General features: G+C 43.4%; 1 protein-coding gene and 1 long non-coding RNA gene across 4 annotated transcripts in view; one reads left to right on the top strand and one right to left on the bottom strand.

The window, feature by feature from the left end:
- Positions 1-22,797, bottom strand: part of SERTAD2 (SERTA domain containing 2) — a 114,655-nt gene that overhangs the window by 5,654 nt on the left and 86,204 nt on the right. Inside the window, exon 1 of one of the 3 annotated variants that reach the window (XM_082358322.1) lies at positions 16,553-16,880. The exons of the other annotated variants lie outside the window; for them this stretch is intronic. The gene's annotated coding sequence lies outside the window, so the exon portion shown is untranslated. Of the gene's footprint in view, positions 1-16,552; positions 16,881-22,797 lie in introns of those variants that run through there. 3 annotated transcript variants of the gene reach the window in all.
- On the top strand, positions 7,979-14,853 carry LOC309612546. Its single transcript, XR_014235269.1, has 2 exons — positions 7,979-11,586; positions 14,595-14,853. It is a non-coding gene; the product is annotated as an uncharacterized lncRNA (long non-coding RNA).

Raw genomic sequence — 22,797 nt, 5'->3', positions numbered from 1 at the left:
AACACACCTAGAACGATGAAAAGAACCCAGTTGGAGAAAAGGGAATATGTACAATTTTTGGTAGAACTGCGTGTGCTTTCAAAACGCCGTTTCCTTCCTCATCACACATAGAGCCTTTCTGCCTGTTTGGTGACATGTGGCGAAGGGCATGGACTGTGTTAAATGACCACAGTGATTGAGCTGCCACTGCTTTTCCGTCTAGAATCAAGTGGAGGAAGGTGGATTGCCCAGCCCGAGTTTTCCCGTGGCTCAATTTCATCACATGCAGCCATGCCTGAGTGCAACTGGACTAATTTAAAAGAAATTTGCTCTGATTATAAGCATTGCTGTTTGGGTACTCGACACATTTCTTAAAACAATACCTACTGTGATTCCAGCCGGGATTTCAAAGAAACAATGATCTCCCTATCTCAGACCTTGAGCATTGGGGAATGGGTTGGATTTTAATTCCTGCCTACCTCGCCTGACACGCACAGGCTCGGAGGTCTGCTTGTGTGCTCTGGCCTGAGTGAAGACACCCTCAGCTGTCTGTGCCTTCAGGAGAGTGGTCCTTCGTCTCAGAACTTCTACCAGCTAAACAGCAATCACAAGTCCACCAGCCTTTGACTCAGAGACCTCACTTTCCAACCAATGAATCAAGAAAGCTGTCCTTACGCCGTTGTTCAGACCAGCAGACATGCTTCTAATCAAGCCAGGCCCATGCTTGCTCCCTATCCCCTCTACACCACTTACCCACAGGCACGTGTTAATGCTCTTCTCAAGGCCGCTCACTCTTTCTGATATCGTCACATACAAGAAAGTGCTTTGTAGTTATCCAGTTTTTCTTCTAAAGGCGACTTGCCTTTTACTGAATGGCCTCCTTCAATCCTTTAACTCATCCCGCATCTACGCTGTTTTGGGCACTCTGCCAGAAAGTGGGTAGTCCTGCACAGGAATAAAGCCTGGTCTTCAAGGGGCTGAACATCTTCGCGGACACACCATTATCATTTTCAATTAGGAGTCTCATCCTAAAGGAATCAGGCTAACCATAATAAAACTTCCCAGAACTTCCTCCCAAGGCTTTGTGAAAGAAGGTCACGCTGCCCCTCCAGGCAGACAGACATGCAGGTGGACACAGAGCCTGGCGCACAAGTCCCACTCCGGGTGACCGCCTTCACGTGCCTCAGTCTCCAGGAGGGAAGGACGAAGACAGCTGCAAGCCATCAAGTCAGAATCAGCTTGAGAATTTGTTAACACTCATAAAGAATGTGGAGTTGCTTGCAGGAAACACTTGCCCTCACTTTGTAAACATTAAGAAAATGGCTGTCTATCACTAGGACCAAAGACCAGTCCCATAATTAACTGTTCTCTGAGGCAAGGAAGGTATGATAGTAACAACTCCCTTATCTAATGCTTCACATGACAGAAACATTTCCTACTGTTCAGTGCTAAAAGTCTCATTTGTATATACACTTTGCACAGAACATTTCCTATCTGAAGTATCTGTGCCCATGTAAACTTGAGTGTGAATCAGAGAGGAGGTGACTTCATTTCACGTTACAAAACACTTTCTACTTTATGCATTAGAAGTATTACTGGACAACTGTGTTTTGAAACAGATAACTGTATTCACATATATGCCATTTGTATTTGTTTACAATTTAAGCATTTAATGTCACTTCGAGAAAAACTCCATTTTTACCAAAGAGCTCACCAAATGCATTTAATTATCATATAAAGCTGTTATATAATCTACATTATATGCTATAATTTAAATGTACCCAATACATCCAAACGTGTGCCAGAGTACACAAGTGCACACACACACACACACACACACACACACACACTCTAAAACAGTGTTTCTCAAAGTGTGGTCCATAGATGGAACCAGTCTGTAAACTCTTACTAGTTCATGATGAGGTAAGTAGAGATACTGTATTGTTTAGAAACTTTTATAGCGGATTTACAGAGTAATTATATCTCTGTAAATACAATTTTTTAAAACGAGGCTTCTATTTTTACATCTTTGTACTCTTATTTCATTTTTCTAGTAATTATTTTTATCATGTTTTACTAAAGTATCAGTCTATAAGGAGGAAAACACAAACAAGATGGTCTTTCATCACAAAAAGTTTGAGAAGCACTGTCCCGAAATGTAAACCAAATACACACCTCAAAACAAATTAGTAAGCTCGTCGCCACTTTAAATTTTTACTGGTTTTCTGGAGAAGTAACACTTAGAAAAGACAACGTAGACTTTTCCTTTCTTTTAGTCATTCATGCAGAGCTGTCTTTTAAAAACTTGTTGCCAGGAAAAAACAACAGGACTTTTTCAATAACTCATACTTCTCTAGAAATAATCACCGAGCACACAGAACTTAAATATTTAAAAAGCACGTGGTACTATAGGCATTTAGCAGAATTTCCATTGCTGAGGGAGATCTATGGAGATACTTTTCAGAGAGATTTCAACATGAGAAGCGCCTAATTTCCAATTAGAATGATCTAGCTGGTCATAGCTGTGTGATAATCTTAATGATTTAAGGAAAGCCTGTTAAGACATTCGTAAAATGCTCTCTGGAAGGGGACAGAGGAGGGCCCGTGTAAGCAAAATCCGTGAGCGGGAATAGGCAAGACGAATCGAATCTTGGATGTTTCTCAAATGTGTAAATAAGGACTCATGATAGAGTATGGCTCAAAGCAGGTTTGCCTTCATTTTTCTATTTCATTTTATGAGGCAAGACTGCTCTACACACCCAGTAAGATTGCAAAATGCACACAATCCTGACTTGTAATCTGAAGTCTATCTACATTTTTACAGTAAGGAGTGAAAAACAACATAGTAAAATCTAATCCACATTCCTACTTAGAACGTTAATGTTAAAAAAATTTTTTTTAATTTAAAATTTGTAAAAAATTAAAGTTTTCCCAAAGTTTGCTTAACGTACTGTTGAGAGTCCCGCCTGCCCACGTTCAGAAGAGGCCTCCAGCTCCTGGAAGTGGGAGGGCGGTGAGAAGGACCCTCACTCGGTGCTGTGTGAATGCCACACCTTGGAGCAGACACAATTCAAAGAAAAGACAAGCTTCGCAAGAACCCGAGGGCCAGGCTGCCTGAAGCCTTCTCGGGCGCGCTAAGACAACAGCAATAGCTCTTCTGGCCATTGGAGAGGCACGAGACGTTTTAAAAGGCCTCACTTGGCTGCAGCCTGAGGATGGAGCAGTGGCTGGAGCTCATTAGGGGCTTCAAGCTAACAAGAAGGAAGGGGGTGTCTGCTGTCCCTGCCCGAGAGGCCCCTTGGCGGTGGACCTGGACACTTGGGTGGCAGCCTGTAGTTCACCAAAGGGGGCCTGTGATAAGTCGGTTTTCCAGGCCACCCCGAGGCTTGGCGCCCCACTTTGCCTCCTCCCTTGGCTTGAGAAGACCCAGGCCCAAAGCTCATGTCTTCTACCCAATCTTTCAGTCAAAGGCCCAGAAGGGGCCCTGAGCTTCAGGGCTGGTTAGAGATCCCCACATGGGGGAGTGAGGTGGGTGCTCCCTTCCTTTCCTGCCCACCCAGAGGGGCCTAAAACTAACCACAGCCACTCTTCTATTGAATATTCACTGGCTCTTAATATAAGGTTCCAGATAAAACACCCTCCCTCCCCAATAAGCTTGTTAGAAACAAACTCCTAGCATTCTGATTTGCTTAACGTAAATTTTGGCAAGTAGTAACTGCAGCAATCTAAGTTTTGAAAATAGAGACCAAAACTCAAGGGTAGCAATACAAATGAACACTTCTCTGCCGGAGTTTTCCAGGAAGTTTAATAGTGAATAAAAATCTCCAGATACTAAACCTGGCTTTCAGTTGTGCCGCTTTCATTAGGAAGGACCCTGCCCTCAAAAGCTACAATCCGCTTGGGCAGATAATCAAAAGTAACATGTCACTGGGAGATACCTCAGAAGAGAAAGAACCAGAGAAACAGGAGAAGATATTACCTATTGGGGAGTCTGCAATTCCAGATTCTGAATGACTCTCACAGCAAGGAGTCTGAGAGATGAGTACAGACTGAGGTGACCAGGGGACTTCTGGGGATAGGATCTGAGGTTTCTGTTTAAGGCAGGATTGTCTTTCAATGTCGGTTTCCCACCCCAGACGGTAAGCCCTCTGAGGGTTTCAGACTGTTCCGTTCGTCTCTGTGTCCTCAGGTTAGGGCAGTCCCTGATACACAGAAGATGCTCCAGAAATAGTCACTGGATAAATAGTAAATGGAAAGAATGAGAAAAGACACTGAGGGACAGCCAGAGAAGGACTGTAAAACAAAGACAGAGATGTGTGTCTTTGGCTCTGACTGTAAACTTGGCATGGGAGGGAGGGTATGACACAGGGGAAGGTTGAACGAATCTCAGAGGGCACAGCTGTACAGGGCAGGCCGTGGGTAAGGAGATTTGTCAGTACCCGAGGCACAGCGGGTGGGCAGGGATGCCTCTCTCGATCTTTAGTTCTCAAACTTGGGTGAGCATCAGACTCACCGAGGGGGCTAGTTAACACAGAATGCTGCCCCCACACACACACACTATCCCAGATTCTCATTCAGTCTGTCTGGTGTGGAGGCCCAAGATGTGCATTTCCATCAAGTTCCCAGGTGATGCTGGTCTGCGGACCTCATTTTGAGAACTATGACTTCCTTTTTTCCCCATCTGGCTATTTCATATGTAAGCCTGAGAATATCTTTACTCAGTTAAACTTGAGTCTAAAGGGCTTCCCTACTTGTGCCTAAGCAGGTAAGGAAAAAAAGAATGAGCAGCGTTTCTGTGATGGCAACTGACATTAAAAAAGAAAGACTACATGCAGAATTAAGATGTCTTCAGCTCAATTTTAATGATAAAGCTCAGCTTCTCAGATAGATATATCAGATCCCACCTGCTCACTGGGGCCTAGATTCTTCTTGCTGTGATCACAGAGTGAATGGCAGTGAGGCCTTATGCCCAACGTCCAAAGAGAAACTGGAATAGTACCTATGTTTTAAAAGGGAGCATTTCATAGCTTTTATATTTTTTAAGGCATTATGGGAAAAAAATGCAAACATTAAAAAAAAACCCACAAGCAATCAAAAAACTTCTTTTAAACTCAATGTTTTTCAATTGTTTAAAAGCTATGTCTTGGAAAATTTTTTTAAATCACTCTCCTTTAATGTTATTTGAACTGTCAAAATAAATGTTATGATTTTTAAATGAAGAATATTAAATCTACTTTTGCAAACCACCACTTCTGTCATCCCCACTAACAACAACAAAATCCACTGCTTTAACCTGCAGCCCTCTGTGGCCACTAGTGCTCCCTAGAGGCCCAGAGCCTGGTGGCCGCTGATTGACAGGTGCACGGAGGGGGCTGTGTGGCCCCTGCGGGCAGCATCACTGCTCGGGCTTGTGAGAGGCCCAAACTGGGAACCCTCCTCTGCGCACCACTAGGGCTGTCTTTCTGACTCGCTGCGGGTCAAAAAAAGATGCAAAAGACTGCATTATGCTTTAACTCAATTCATCCCCCCAAATAGTGATCACCCCAGATAGAAGGAAAACCCTCCACCTCATCCTACTCAGTATCCAAGGGAATTAATGCTACAAAAGGCATTTAAAAGAAGGTCAAAATTGATAGCTTAGTTCCAATTTCTGAAGGGAGGAAATGATTGGGGAAGGTATGACCGACCACATGATCAAAGACGCAGCTGAGAGCGGAGGCAAGCGGCCGGGGAGGGAGTGGAAATGGCTCCCAGCTCAGCTCATCCATCCAGGCAGAGGGACGCTGGTCCACACACAGAGGTGGGGCAGACAGGGGAGATCCCAAAAGACATTACTCCAAAACACCTCAAGGCCGGATGGTTTGTACTTTGTGTACATTTTCAAAAGCTTGTTCCAATTTCCTTTTGGAATAGTAAGCGACAACTAGAAATCCAGGGTTTTTGAGTGTAGCAGGCTTCATGATTAAGTGACATACTGTCTCAACAGTCAGTTAACGAGGCAGAACTCAGCCCTGGTGTCTGCTGTCGGGGAAGGGTAGTTACTAGTGGGGCCCTTGGCTCCCAGAGAACTGGTCTCGTTCTATGTCCTCACCAGGGTGAAGACCCTGGTGCCTGCTTTGGGATGAGTCACTGGTCTGCACACTTATGCCTGTGTCACTAAGTTAACATCTCTCAAGTGAAAGGCTCCTAATCCAGAGGGTCCCTAATCTCCTGAACTACACCATCCTGTGTGGCCACTGGTGTGATTACTGCTTGCTGAGCAGTCCAGAAGTGCCCATGCTGACACTAAAAATCATAAAAGCGAGGCATTTATGGTAATGCCAATGATTCAGAATGATGACTTTTCCTCATGGATCTAGCCAATTTGAAGAAAAAAGAAGCTAAGACAAGACATGTGACGAGTGTCTTCAAACAGGCTAGCAGAGGCTATTTCCTCACTCTGACATCCTGAGCCACCAAACCCAAAGTCCTGTAAGTGGAAACACACACATTCTTTCAGTTTCTTTTGGGGGCAGTGGAAGAAGAAAGGAGTGCCCCTGGCAAAAGTACTGAGTGTGCAACAGTCTTCCAAGAGCAGAAGAGAGGCTGGCCAGAAATGCTGGTGAGACAACTTCTGAAACAGAACCTTTCTCATCTCTCCTCTCCTCACCCCATACACCTGCCTTACAATGCGCTCTGGATCCTGCTTCTGAGGTGGTCCAAATGGAGAGCCTCTGCTCCTAACCAGGACACCTTCCACCAGCTGTGGGCGAACTCTGGGAAAAGGCTCTTCTGTCAGACAGTCACACAGCAGCTCCCAGGAAGGAAGGAGAGGCCCCATCCCCCTTCTACGGGGAGAAGCCAGGTTTGCTTAGACAACTTTCCACACTGTTAAAATATTACACCTTAAAAAACACCCCAAAAAACAAACAAACAAAAAAAACACCCAGGACTCAGAAATCTGATAACACCTATGCTTTGAACACCCCTCCTCCCCCAAGTAACAACAGAACCCACCAGGAGAACAGAAAGGCCACCCTGAAGGGACATGCTAGGTGGTGGTGCTGGCAGATCGGGGAGAGAGGTGACAGAAAGGGGGGTCAGCCTGCAAGGATCTCCCAGCGGGGGTGTGTCATGCGCTGTGGCCGGTGCAGTTCCCCCAAAACCGGGGTGGTGAGCCTCCAGGAGGCGCTGTGGGTCAGCACTCCTGCAGACCCCAAAGTGATTGCCTCTGGCCTTAGGGAATGGCAGAAACACGGGCAAAATTCCAAAAGGGAGGGCTTCCCTGCTGGCGCAGTGGTTGAGAATCCACCTGCCAATGCAGGGGGACACGGGTTCGAGCCCTGGTCCGTGAAGATCCCACATGCCACTGAGCAACTAAGCCCGTGTGCCACAAGTACTGAAGCCCGCGCGCCTAGAGCCCGTGCTCCGCAACAAGAGAAGCCACCGCAATGAGAAGCACACGCACCGCAACCAAGAGTAGCCTCCACTCGCCGCAACTACAGCAACGAAGACCCAACGCAGCCAAAGATAAATAAAATAAAATAAACAAACAAAAAAATTCCAACAGGGAGAAAGCCTCTGCGTGTTTACAGACAGGGTGAGGACTCCCAGAAGACAAGGGTGAGTAACTGAACACCTAAAGCTGCCCGGAACGGGGAAGCTTTTTTTTTTTTTTTTTTTTTTTTTAAACCCAAGCTCATCCAGGATGAGGTCCCTGCAGTAACATCCATGCTAATTGGTAAGTAAGACAAAGCCTTCCCTAACAAATCAGCAATGTAATTATGAAGCCAGTCACTAGATCAAGCCAGTTAGGCGCGCTCGGCGCGGCTCCGAAGCTGTAACCCGACACCACTGTTTGCCGCGGCGCCTCCCCGGGCTCTCCGGGCGGCGCGGGGGACTCGGGCTCGGCCGCAGGCACTGCACGGCCGCGTAGCCGCGATCAGGCTCTGCACTTGGACCCGGACCGCCGCGAACAATCCTCCTTGCTTTCTTGACAGCGTCTTAAAGCCTGGGAGACAAACAGAAATTAAGCCAGGAAGGCAACCTCTAAGTCAATTAAAACAACAACTTTTACTGCTTGGGGATGTCTTCCTCAAGTCTACATTTTAAGAAACTCTAGCTTTCCCTCTCAGGATTTTTACACACTTCTATTGAATTGAAGACGGTTTCTGACGCTGCTGGTTTGTCAAACATCATATTTTCTCTCGGAAAAAGAAAAGGACGTTTAAAAATGTTGACAACTAACTTCATTTAGTAGGCAAATTCTGGGAGAGAGTGTTTCAAGTGAATATTTCTTTGGAATAAATTACGGCCTTGTTAATAAACATCTGGAAAGAAACATGGGCTTTTTAGAATGTAACTGTTAAGTACTAGAAAATGTTTCTAATATCCTGTCTTACTGGTTCCTCCGCCAGCTGGGAATTTTAGGTTTTAAACCTAACTCTTAGGAAGCTAGGGACACCAGTCACCTCTTCCAAAGATACTGAGAATGCCAACAGTTCTCTTATTTTACCTAACAATTCTGGCTAAAAGCACTGCACACCTAAAGTAAAAGATTGAGCCGAATTATACAGTTTCTAAACTTAAGTTTAACAAAAACATAACATGATACGATGCCTGGAATTTGCTTTAAAATGTTCTAGAAGAAAACGGCCGTGAAGATGAAACAAAACTGACAAAATGTTGATAACTGTTGAAGCCGGGTGATAAGCACAAGGGATGCATTGTACTCTTCTCTTTACTTTTGAGTGTGTTGGGAATTTTCCATAAGAAAAAGGTAAAACACACACACACACAACACCAATACATATTTTTAAAATTCTACAAATTAAAAAATCAAATAAGCACAATAAACTATTTACACCCTTAGCGAGAACTATTATATTAACTTGATAGGTTATTTTACATAGAAGAAAGCTATAAATGCTCTATGTAAACAAGCACGCCCAGCACAAGTGGAGACTCCTCTTAAGCTTTGAAAGAGCATATCACATCTAACCACGAGGGGGCGCAGCAGAGCAACAGGCACGCCTGAAGTCTGGTTATTCACTGCAATTTCTAACTAGAGATCTCTCAAAGTATACATATTTCCAAGATTGTTCCCAAATTCAGGTCTCCATAGGACACTGCTAAGCAAGCCAAGAGCCCTGCAAAGACCAAACTAAATTATTTTATGCTATGGTTCAGAATCTGGAAATACTACATGTAAAAAAGGTTGTTGTCTGTATATAAGTAACACTGATGTTTCAAAAACCATGGTTAAAAAGATCCATGGAGGACTCCTGAAGTGAGAACAAACACACAACAACAAACATACAACCCGAGTGATAAGATGTGGACTGGGAGAAGCCAGCAGTTCAGAATTTCCAGTGGGGGCGTCCTAAGGTGATCTCCCAACCACACAGAGAGTCTCAAGGTTAGCAGTAGGAATTTTACTAGGATAGAAAAGCCTTCAATAATCCTATTGCGTCTTAATAACAGGAAATTACCTCCACACTGAACAGAAATGGCTTCAGGCAGTTATTTGGGAAAACTTCGTAAAGAATATTGGGGAGGAGCCATTTAATCGTAAAATGTAACTCAGGTAACCTTAAAGAGATAATGAAGCAAGTTGATTGTATAACTTGCTGGAATTCTTCCTATTCCAATTACAAGTTGAAGTTCTATGATATTGTATGTTCAATAATAGTGTTCATAAGACACGAACTATTACCACCAATCCTTCCATATGAAACTTGGCAAACATGAACTATTATAATGTTATATTTATAAATATTATTGTAGTCATTAAAATTATGATGCTATTACCACACTAGTTTGGTGTCAGGAACACATCTTTAGCATGCTGAATCTAAAGCCTCGTTATCATTAAGGGAAGGAATTCTTAGATTTTAATTTCTTTCCCTTAAGATGATGTGCCAGTAAAGGCTAGCCAGCCTCACCCCACCCCCATTCCCATGCATAATGAAAATATTTTTTTCCCCAGTACTTATAATTGCTTGGACGGGATTCCGGTGTCAACCCTCCTGAACCATCTTTTCCCCAAAGATACCTTGTTTTTCCCCTCACACTAGAGACCCTTAATAAACAAGGTCAGGGGGAAAAAGCTTAGGGTAGAAACAAATGCTTTGCCAAAAGTATGTGGCAGTGTTTTGGTTTTTTGTTGTTGTTGTTTTAAAGAGCGCTTTCAGATACATAAAACAGTCATACTAAAACAGGTAAATATAATTTGCTAGAACAAATCTGTGAAAAATAAAATTGCATCTTAATTAAAGCAAAAGATTACCGTCTAGGTTTTGTTAGCCAACTAACTTGCCACTGAATAAAACTAACAAAAACTAAGTATGCTACATCGGGAAGTGTTTTTATGAAAGTGTTTCTTACAGGTTATTATTAGTTTTTAATCTTCTTTGTTTTCAAATTGAAAAATCACTTAAAAGAAGACATGCTTTATATTCCTCACAAATACAGAACATATTTCATCTTTTAACTTCCACATGCAATCTAAAGAAGAAAACCAGATAAATATTCTTTATTTACTTATTTACTCACTGAGTAAATCTAAACACTGTACTGTATGGTCTAAATCTGGGTTCCTTAAAAGAAAACGATCACATTTTTACAATAGGACATATGGGTATAAAAATTTTAGGTACATGATAAAAGACATATACTTAGAGATGCGTGTAAAGGGGAGGCGATAACTATTCTACTATGTAAATATCTGTTTCATATAAGCAACATACATATTCATAATGTTTACTTCAGTTAATTCTAAGAATTAGGCAGGCTCCTGATAAGGTTTTACAAAGACAATTTAAACTTTATATCATATACTTGAATAATTCACAAAGTAGAAAACGGAAATGAGGATACAAACTATGCTTGAGGGCAGTGAATGATACTTAGTAAAGATGGCAGCCATTCATTTTTAAAAATAATTACTTGGGCTTCCCTGGTGGCGCAGTGGTTGAGCATCTGCCTGCCAATGCAGGGGACACGGGTTCGAGCCCTGGTCTGGGAAGATCCCACATGCCGCGGTGCAACTAGGCCCGTGAGCCACAACTACTGAGCCTGCGCGTCTGGAGCCTGTGCTCCGCAACAAGAGAGGCCACGATAGTGAGAGGCCCGCGCACCTCGATGAAGAGTGGCCCCCGCTTGCCGCAACTAGAGAAAGCCCTAGCACAGAAACGAAGACCCAACATAGCAATCAATCAATCAATCAATCAATCAATAAAAAATAAATCTTAAAAAAAAAATTACTTTGGGGCTATTTTGAGATAACAGGTATTTCTTCCCAAGGACTTCTGGGTATTGATAATTAATGACCCACAGAACTTTATTTACACAAAGTCATTTAGTCAAATACAATAAAATTAATCAGAGCACCACACTGAATGTAATAAATATTTATTTTCTAAGGAAACTACCTGTCAGAACTTGAACTTCTATGATCTTCAAGGACCTTTAAGGAGACCTGCCTCCCACCCACCCCACTGCCACCCCTGAACATCCTGCCTATCTTTAGGGGCTTCAGAAGCAAGAAGGCAGGTGCCACTTGAGGAATCCACGCTTTGAATTTGTTAACCAACTACTTACTGTTAGACAGCTAACAACCAACACCAGGTAAAATCTATTTTATTTTATATTTCCGGCCATAATAAAAATATTTTAAAAAGCAGTCTGTTTAAAAAACTGTTCAGAAAAGACCATCACCAGGTTTGTGACAAGCACAGAGGCAGCGCAAAAATTTCTTCATCAGCTACAGACCACGCACTGTGCTCAAGTTCCTCTGCCAGGTGGGTTTTCTACAACAGCAGAGAAGACAGAGAAGTACACACATACATGGAGATTCCCTCCTCAAAAAAGGAAAGAAATCTGAAAAGCAAATCTGTATCATGTATTATTGTAAAATGGGTAACCACTAAGGGAGGATCAGATTAAAACAGTCACCACCTCGTTATCTCATTGGTGTGGCTAGAATTTTATGCAAACCTGTTCTGGTGCAGAGATGACCTTGGGACTTTCAGATTCCCTGAGTTTAACTCAACACTTCTAAACACCAGGGTGGGGTACTCCAGCAGGCCTGCCTGAAGCCCGGGAGCTGCGGCTGGCGTGGAATGATAAGCAGTCAGCCAGGAGAGCAGAGCAAGGGGCTAAAGGTTGATCTGCAGCAAGTAACGCTTCATTATTTAATTTTCTTACCACGGCATGATCAAGTTAATACTTTTTACTTTTGTTCAACAGGTTCACACAGACAGCTAGAAACACGAGTGAGTGAGTGTGTGTGTGTGTGTGTGTGTCCTGAAGAGCCAGAATTCCTTCCCCTTCACTATTCTACATGAAACTCCTTAGAAGCACAAAAATGCCTGGTTTAGCGTCTTGCTTTCAGTTAACCACCTATGAAGGTTTTTAAAGGAAAAAAAGCTTAGAATTAAATAGCAACTCTGCAAAGCTACAGGTTTTTGCAAAGGGACAGAAAGATAGTAATTCAGACATGAATTCGTTTTAAGAGCTGAGGTTTGCTGCTACCTGGAGTTACTAGAGAAACAAAGCTGCCTTTGGGCACCTAAAACTAGTCAGACCTGCTGTAGCAGCTGCACGGTCGGCTCCAGAGCTGTCCTCCACTCTCCTCCCTCCAGCCCCCACCCCGCGCATCCGCATTGCTCACTCCACACGGGGCGGCGCCGAGCGGGCACACTCAGCCCTCCTCTGCCGTCCCTGCTCAGGGGCAGGGCCAGCTCTGGACACACGGCGTGCAAGTGTAAGAGGAGGCCAGACAAGAGAGCAGATGCCGACTCCATTCTGAACTGAAAGCTGCAGTTGGTGCGGAATACAGCTTCTGTGTTCCCAGGTTGCTAAGATAGATACATCAAATTGTGGGGTTTGCTTCAGTGAATCCTGGCAGGGATTCCCCATTAAGTTGAGAGAGGAGGGACGGGAGATCTTGAGAGGAGACGAAGGAGGCTTTCCAGCTTCAGGAGCCCTCAGACCACGAAGACAGCAGAATTTCCTTCCAAAAGGGAGTTTTCATTGTCTGTATGTGGCGCTTGTTTAAATGATAAGCATCTGTTTTGTCCTATTAGGAATCATATGTTTTCAAAGATATTGCGATGTTTTTATTTTGAAATTTTTATTTGTATTTCAAAGAAAATTTTTAGACAGCCAAGCATGTTTTGTCTCATGATCTTCAAGGAAAAAAAAAAAAACAAAAAAAAAAAACAAGGCGTCTATTTATTACCCAGAATAGGAATGTCGTCTTATTGGCCTGACATATGCCATTCACAGATTCATACAAAGAATGAACTGCCACACAGTGCTCATGGAGAAAGACACCGCTCCACACAATGAGTGACGGGCGCTCCAGGGGACAGCGCTGCTCACAGGGTTTCCCAGCATCTGCACGGAGGGCACAAGTTTGCCTTTAACACCAACCGCACTGGCCACTGGAGACAATAATTTCGTTTAAAAGATACGCTAACTTTGGTTAGTTGCTCTTTCCTTCAAGAATACTGAAACTAAATTAAATATCCACACATTTCTTAAGCAGGAGTCCTAGCTTGGGGGTTTCGGTCAATTGTTTAAGGAATAATTATTAACAGTCAGTAGAAAATATATGATCTGTGCATATGCAGTGGCCACTGCATTTTTTGACGTTCGTGTTCTGCTGGTCAGTGTTGATTAATGGAAAGACCTATGAAAGTAGGTGTTACCCTTATTTCGAGGCCATTTTCACTTAAAATTGGAGCTTGCCCTCTGGTGCCTTGAGCATACACCTGATCTTTGCACTCAGCAATCAGAGACACCTCTCTCTTGTCTCTCTGCCCCCTCTCCCTCTCTCCTTTGGCAAGAAACTACTGCAACTACAGCTATCTCCTATAGGATAGGCCGTAACAGTAAGGATGAAATTTCTATAGCAACAAAATCTAAAAAAATTCTACAAGTGAATTAAAGTTCACACTCCTAAATACCATATTTATCTATACATTTTAAAAATCTCTGTTGTAATATTGACAAAGGCGTCTTTTTTTTTTTGATATAAACAAAATATAAAATAAAGCTGCATGCTTTTACTAGTGTCCTCTAACAAGGAACCACAGCAAAAGAAACCTCTAAGGGTTTCTGTCGTAACTTTTATCTTTCTTAATAGCTAAAGTGTAAAATATTTTGACCAAGGGCAAACTTTTAGTACAATTTGCTACTGATAATTTGAAGTATGCTTTTATTTTTATTTATTATTTTCTGTCAGTTTAACTTTTGACAGAAAAAAATCTTTATGTATTTGTATGTCTGTATGTATGTATATATCTTCAACCTCCCCTTATATGTTTTTTATCTGCTTTGTGTGTGTGCGCCTTTCTAAGTAGCGTTGTAACTTTTATTCTGTCATTGGAACACTGTTTAAAATAGCATATGCCAAAAGCTATCAGCTGCTACACAAATTTGAGTGAGTTTTAAAATATCAAAATATACACTAACTATCTCATTATTAATAATTCAGTGCATGGCAACTGGGTAAAATTTATATTTCAGCTTCTCAATTAAATAAAAAAGCTTTCAAGGGGACAATTCAGCAAATAGAAGTCTAAAGGTTTTCTAAATCTGAGTTAATATCCCTTTCTAATTTTTTTAAGGGAAACAGGCCGGAGCAGCTGTTACCTAAGAAGCTGTGACACTCGTCTGACAATAAAACTGTTCCCTAGGACACTCGTGTCGTACACTTGGTTGGTATTATAAAATGTGAGTCTTCTCTCCCACCTATTGTAATAACGCCAGGAACAGAGCTGAATGTTTAAAAAAAAGAAAGGCTGTCAAATCCATTTCATAAGATTTCTCACCTGACAGCAACATGGTTAAGCACATTTTAATTAGGGGGGAGGAAAGAAATAAAAATTATTTTAAAGGGTTCCAAACCTGATGAACAACATAGACAACTTTACATTAACATATGATATTTCTAAGTAAATCAATAAAGCTAAAGGAAAATTTCTAACGTTTATCTCTCTTTTTGTTGTTTTTCCACGAAGAAACTGCTAAAATGAACAGGAAAGCGGAGATGCATGAACAAGCTCTTCTTGCTCGTGCCAGAAGCTGGGATCTTAGGATGGGTATTTTCATCCTCAGAGCACACCCTACTACACTCAAATCAGAATAGACTGCTATAAAAAGGGGGAGGACTGGGAGGAGTTCTAGGGGTGAGACACGCCTTCTGAGTAGCTGAACAACTATCCCCCCCCCCCCCATCAGCAAAACAACCCAGAGGCAATCAGGTGGACTGTCCTCCAGGGGTTGAGTGGAGCCAAGAGCCCACTTCACTCTTGTCAGAGACTAGTCCCTAATTATAAAAGGCTACTTTGAACACTTAAGGTCTCAGGGATCCTATTGGCTACTACAACTTCTAGGCTCTTTACACACATTATGGACATTTCTTAACATATATTGGGAAATCAAACAGTATATTTCATGAACAAAGCTTGAAAACATATACTGTCTTCCTTAAGACCAAATGAGGCTGCCCAACTTGATTACAATTAAAACTGGTATAGTTTGAAGCTGGATGTCTCGCCCTGCTGAATGTCCTTCCTCACTCAGTGCCTGTAAAAACTTACTTTCCACCTCCTGAAACATCCTGAAATTAACCAGCTTGAAAGCTAAAAGTTATTCTAAAACAAATTATATCTAATCTTTTTGAGAAATTTAAGGATAAACACAGAACGCTACTCCTATCTCAATCTATTACTATTACTTCTGCTAAAAGTAAGGTAACTCGTGGCCAAGGGGGAAAAAAAAACAATTTATGATCTTTCTCTCGATGCAGTGGCCCTCTGACGGCACCCTGTCTTAATGGTACAAAGTCCAGGGCTTGGGACAGCTGGCTCCCCTCAGCCCCCTCCCTTTCAGTCATAGGCGGTCACGACCAAGATGACTTGTAGATTTCTAACTTAAAAACCAATGAGACATCAAGTTTAACATACATACACATTCAAAATCAATTCACTTGGGCACGGGCGAAAAGAGGGTGGAGAGGTATGTTTTTAAGCTAAAACACAGGGAAACTAACAGAAACACACTAAAGCAAGTTGGATGCAAATCCGGCCACAGAACTCAAAAGTGAAGCAGCCTTCGCGCCAGCAATACGAGCCTTAAAAAAAAAAAAAAGTCTCGCACGTTCACAACAACACAACCGCCACAACACGCACACATATCCCAGCTGTAAAAGCGACAGCTCCAAGCTCCCTCCGCCCCGCCGCTGGGCTCTGGTTAGCTCCCGACCCCCTCCTGACCCCGGTCCGTGACTGCCCGTCCCCTGCCCTTCCCCCAGCAGATCTGCCCGCGAACGCTGGGGGTCCCCGGCGCTGGCCCGGGGGTCCAAGGGAGCGGGGCCGGGAAGCAGCCGGAGGGAGCGCTCCTCCCGGTACCTGCTCCAGCCCAGGTCCCTCTCGCCGAGGCGCCCGCGACCCCCGCGGCCGCCCGGGCCCCTCCTCCGCCCTCCCGGCTCAGCCGGCCCTGGCGAGGTCCCAACGCCGCCCCCACCCACCGGGAGCCCAGCGCATCCAAGAATCCCCTCCAACCCGGCGCCGGGAGAACTTACCACATGCAGCTCCACCTGGGAACTAACACATCAGGAGGGGTTTCTGCCCACTCCTCAAGCTACTCCCGCTCCATGCGGAATCCCCCGCTCCGGGGGCCCGAGGGTGGCTCCGAGGAGCGGGCTGGAGGCGAGACCGAAGCTAAGACTCCGCCGTCCTCTGCCTGCGCGCTCGGAGCATTATACAATGGTGGAGGAGGAGGAGGCGGCGGCGGCAGGCAGCGGAGGAGGAAGCGGGAGGCGGGCGGAGGGGGCGCCCTGACCGAGCTAGCGGCAGCTAGTGCTCCAGCACTCGCTGTGCAGGAGTGACGTGCGGCCAGCGAGCCTCCCGCGAGCTCCGGGCCCTGGGCTCAGCAGGCCCCGCCCCTCGGCCCGCCCCGCCCCTCGGCCACCAGGCCCCGCCTCTTGCCGGGCCCCGCCCCCTCCCCCGGAGGTCCCGGGAGGCGCGATAAATGCCTAGCGGGGCCCCGGCCGCCCCAGGAGCAGGAAGGGGCAGGCGGAGCACGCGAGACGCCGGGTGGCAGCGCCGCCCACGGCTCCCTTCCCAGCCGGCGCGCCCTTGATTTTCTCTTAAGGGAAGGCTTAAGGAGCAGGGGAGAAGAAAAGAGACACTCCGGCCAGGGGACCACAACTAACCACCAAGAATCCCCTCACACCACTCATGCAAATGACGGAGCCGCTAGTGACAAAGGCGGCGGCGAGAGCCGCGCGCGCACAGCCCGCTGAGTCGCGCGACCGCAAATATGACAAGCATCTGAGCTATTCTGCAACTTGGGGCCGGTTAGCCGGGCAGGCAGGGTCCCGGGGGGAAATGGGGGGAGAGAAAATCAGACCCCAAGGCGCGGCGTCCACGCTGCCAGCGGGGCTTTCGAGACAGGCGTTCCGGGAGGGCGGGGGCGGCGCACCCGCAGCTGAGACCCTCTCCGATGTCCCAGTCTCAGGACGCACGAGTGGCCCGCAGAGACGTCCGAATGACAGGATGGGTGGGGGCTCCAGCTGGAGCTGGGGACAGAAAATTCCCTTTGCGTGCAGTGGCCTCAGCCCAACACTTGAAATGGGTCACCAAGTCAAGAGTACCTTCGGAACAGGACGGAACCGAGTTGCATCTTTCGTGGCAGGCCGCGGCCGTGGTGCAGACCCGGCAGCCGGCCGCCTACCCTGGCAGAGCCCACGCAGGTAGGCAAGCCAGGCTTGGATACGCAGGGGATACCGAGGCGCAGTTTCACATTGACAGCCTTTTCTCTCTCCTTACGAAAGCTTCTGCCTTGAACTACTTACATTTAGCAGGGAAATTTATACTAGTTGGGAGAGATTGTGTGTATGATGCGAATTTAAAAGCCCTAGGAAAGGAGAGCTCCCCTGGAAAATTAATGATTATTTTAAAAATTACATGCGCGTTCAGTGTAAAGATGTTACAAAAAGTAATTCAGGCACCTTAAAACTTTGGCTGCCACCCCAATCAATATCGTCTCAGATCTCTTTGGAGCTTAATGGTCCACTATACTAGTTATATTTAAGGATAATAAAGCTTTAAGACCTAACATAAAGGTGATTATAAGTCGTTAACATCAAGACAAGTTTAGACCTATTGGAACTGTTCAGTAATGATTTGTTATCAATCAAATCGATGATATTATTGAAATTAAACCTTGGCTAAAATGTTGGTAGACGGAACAATGTTTCTTGTTTTATCTTTCAAGGGAATGAAAAAGGTTTTTACTGGCCCCTCAGTATAATTAAAAGCTTACACAGATTTTTCTTTAAGCATAACCAATGCCAAAAGCTAATTATTTGTGGATATCTTTGGAAAGTTTCATTACAGTGGCATTCCAAATTACACATCGTGGAAGTAGTGCTCAGGGCCCTCAGCAAGTCCTGTTCAGTTTGTGCCTGGGTGGCATAATATTCAAACATTTTGCCATGAAGCCAAGATATTTTTCATTTCTAGAGTTCTGCCTTTCAGAGAGGACACTACCAACAGTTTCCTAACAACCCACTCACTTACACTTTCAGCACTCAGTTTAAGGAGAAGCCATTGAAATAGAAGCTGCAGTAATCTCCTCCTGTGATATCTCTGTAACAGAGGCCAGAGGCTCTGTTGAATTTAAAATAAATTGAAACTGTTATTCATGAATTGAAGTGAGCAGCAAGTTAGACTTGCACAATTTTTGTGACGCTTGGATATTTTCTAGCAAATGAATTACCAAAAGAACTAAGATCAAAGTGACAATTTTTAAGTCTTCAGAGTGGACGCTTGATTCTGCTAAAGTACGTATTCTGTGTGTGCTCAGTAAAAGTTTGAGTTCTTAGGAAAGCAATCTAAGTTCTGGGGGAAAATGGTTTTCACCTTTCCACACTTTTGAAGGTAAATGTCTTATCAGTGCACATGTTATATATAAGTCCCACTTCCCCCACTTCTAAATTCTGGCATCTTGTACCAAGAAGTCAAAGGACGAAGTGGCAGCTTCAACAGCTGCTGATGTAGTCCCACACCAGGTGGTTCATGGCCCACTCCCCTGGGGCCAAGTCCCCCACAGGCCAGCAGAGCAATTTCTGCCTGGTCCTGGGAATCCAACACCATGAAGCTAAGGAAAGGCCCTCCTTGAGCTTTTGAAGTCAACTCCCTTCAGTATGCATGATTTAAAAAAAAAAAAAGTATGTGTGTGTGTGTATATATATATATATATATATATATATATACACACATATATACATACATATATATACACACACATATATATATAGTTTATTCGTAGCAAATGAAATATATATATATATATATATAGTTTATTCCTAGCAAATGAACAAGAAGTGCTTAGTGAACACATAAGTGTGGTTTTCACACTTTCACTCTCTGGAACATTTAAAAGTCCATTTAAAATAATCCTACCCTCAGGATTTAGAGTTTAGAGCTTCTCCCTCTCACTTTCACATACAAGAAATTAGGCCAGTCATCCACATTTAACTATCAGGAACATATCTGTTTAGGGAAAAAAGAAATATTGCTTTTGGAAGTATAGAACTGTGATGGTAATTTTTAAAAATACTCATGAGTTTAATTTCAGAGAGGTACTTCTCAACATTGCTTTGTAGTTCTGGGTACTAGTTTGCACTTCACTGCTTCTCTTGAAAGTTTCTGTGCCCTCACATCTTGCAAACAACCAGACTACTGCACTAACTGAAGGCCACTTTTAGCACTTAATTAGCATGCACCAAAGAATTGACACAAGGACAAGCTGCCTACATAAACTGAGAAAGACTTTACGACAGTTTTCAAGCTCATTCTTTCTCCTTTATTACATTTTACCTTTCAAGTTCCACATGAAATACTGGTAATAAGCATCCATCTATATACCTTGGAAATATTGGTCTTATGCCCCTACCCCCTCAATAAACGTTTCAGTTATTAAACACATTATATACAGCCAGCTGGGCTAAATAATCTTTTCATGGAAAATACAGAGATCCTAACTGAATGTGGACTTCCCATTCACTGATCACTGAAATCTATTAATAAATCTTCAAAATAAAGTCTGGAAGTCCCACATCACCTAACTGATTATCAAAGAGTTGATACAGGATACGATGATTTGTTAAACTAAACACTCTCACAAAGATGGCACGGACAGGTTCAGTACTTTTCAGCCACTAGCAAGTTAAAACTTCACGGTACCAAAGGAGCCAGTTAACTTCTCTACTACTGCAAATTCTTCTCCATCTCTTCGCCCTACTTGTGTCAGGTTTTTTCCTGCCTCTCCCTGAAGTCACGCTTCACAGGAAAAGAGTTTCAACTCCGGTGAAGGGCTGCTCTTGCAAAGCTTCCCTCATTGTTATTGGACTGCTTTGCAATGACTGCCCCTTAAGTTCTGGGAGAGGGTCATTTTTCTGTTAGCAATACACGCCTTTTTCTCTCTTAAAAATCTGATAGTATTTAAATCCTAATTTGGAACAAAATCTTAATGATAATATTGGAAGAAAATGCTCTTAAAACCATTTTCTTTTTTCTGGCATTTTTGATTAGTCCCTTAGAACCATTTCTAGAGGAGACGGCATCTGCTGAGCAAGAGCTTCCTCCCTACTTCATTTGCCACTATTTTCCGGTAAAATCCTCAGATAAATGGTGAGGTCCACTTCCGAGCGGCCCTCCTTAGAGACTCCAGCTCTTGCTTTCATCCTCTCTCAGCTGGAAAGCGAAGGCCTTGCCTGGTGACAACTCCAGTGCTCCCTTCCTGCCAGATGCCACTCCGCCAAGACTTGGTGGGTGCTTCTCAGAAACCTCTCTCCTTGTCCCCAGTTCCCCACACGGCACTACTCTCCTGGTGGCCTCTGCAGGTTGACCCTGTACTTCCTGTCTATAAACCATTCTCCCTTCTTGAGCAGTTCACACTCTTCTCAAGGTACTCAGCACCCCGGGCTTCCCTAGAAAACTTCAATGAATGTTAGAAATCATGCAGCCTCCAGACCATCCTTGTCCCTGGGAACCAGCTTGGTGAGAGGAAGAGTCCTGGAGTAGGAGTTTGAAGATCTTGTACAAATAAATCTCTTAGCTATGATTAATCATTGACTTTTTAGTTTCTTAATCTGCTATGTCACAGATTTAGGATAAGCACTGGTTCCGGTGAAAAGAACACAGGGGGTTGGTCAGAAGATCTCGGGTCTAGTTCCTCAGCCAGTCAGCAGTGAAGCTGAATCAGGGCCTTGACATCATGGGGCCTGCATCCACACCCCACAAAATGAGGCACTAGGGCTCAAGGGTTTCTGTAGCCCCTTCCCAGAACTCAGAGTCTATGAAAAGGTGGCTACAATGGGGACTGCCTTCACGGAGGAGTTTAGAAGAATATAAAACCAACTTCACGTCCTATTTTCTGTGATATACATTCTCATATCTATTGCAGAAACGATCTAAGATTGTGTACCTTTAAATCACCTGTGAGTAAAGAGGTCATTTAAGAGAAGTATGGTGATGTCGGGAACGTAAATAACGTATTTAAACCACTTTTTGAAGTCTCAGCTATAGAAATTCTACTTTGAGGAGTTAAAAAAAGTCAAAGCTTTAATGTGTATAGATGCCCAGGAAATACCTCTAAGTTCAGGCTATGAAGTATCATTAAAAATAAACATGTGGACAGAGAACACAGTTTAAATGGAAACAGCGCATACAACAAAAAATGAATCAGCTCTTTGCCACTGTGAATTTTTATTGGTTTTCGGAGGAGACGGAACACTTAGGTAAGACTTTATCTTTTCTTTTAGTCACCAACGCAGAACTGTTCTTTAAAGACTTGTTGCCAGAATAAACAAGACTTTTTCAAAATTATCCAACTGTCCAATAATACTTGCTTTAAATTGAAAATAACGTATTTTTAAATTAAAAAATTTCTATATTTAAAATTTCAGAAATGCAGAGTGAAAGTCAAGTAGGAAGAAACTAAGGCAAACATCTCAGATAAACACCAATGCTGTATTAGATACACTTGTGTAACTAGTCAATTGTTTTCCTAAACATGCTCTAAATATTGAACAAAAGATTTTATCTTGCTGAGTAATATTTGTTTCAAAACTGCTTTCTTAGAGAACTCTTGTTTGAGGTATATGAAACTCCTTAAATGGGCAATTATCAGAGAAACTGGCTTTTAAGGAGAAAATAATAGTGTGAATGAGCTATATGTAACTTCCCTTTTTAAAAACAGAAGTTGAATCTGTAACACCAAATTTAGAAAGGAGAGTGGATGGCAGCAAATACCACGAGAATATCATCTATAGCATAGACGCCCACTGCCGTTCTGTTCTGTTACAAATAAATGTACGCTCTACAAACTCGAGTTTGCTCAAACAATGCATGTATTTAATTGTCCCTAAAGATGATTCTTTTCAAAGAAAACATACATATGAGTCACATCAAATTTAAAAGACTCATTTAAAAAGTGCCAGATTCCCTGACTTTGACTACAGTGATTCATTTGGCCTCATTACACAGAGGGCAGCATAGTCCATACTGGGACGGCTGATAAATAGCTTTTGTGGGAGTAGTATTGGTAATTTCAACACCATTTATATTTCCTTTTACTTTCCTTTAAGATATCAAAGCCCAAATTATAAAGGTTGAAAAGAATTTTAATGAATCAGACATTCATTTTTAATCAATCCTGATTTGTTATCACTTTAGAACTGTTAGACAACATGCTCTTAGTTTTAGTGATGAAAAAAAAAACAGCTATAAAGATAAAGACTCCAGAATTACTATTTTC

The sequence above is a fragment of the Balaenoptera borealis genome (assembly GCF_965194805.1).
Source record: "Balaenoptera borealis genome assembly, chromosome: 15".
NCBI classification, from domain to species: Eukaryota; Metazoa; Chordata; class Mammalia; order Artiodactyla; family Balaenopteridae; genus Balaenoptera; species Balaenoptera borealis.
Note: the sequence above shows the minus strand (reverse complement) of the source record. Positions and strands in the feature narration are given on the sequence as shown.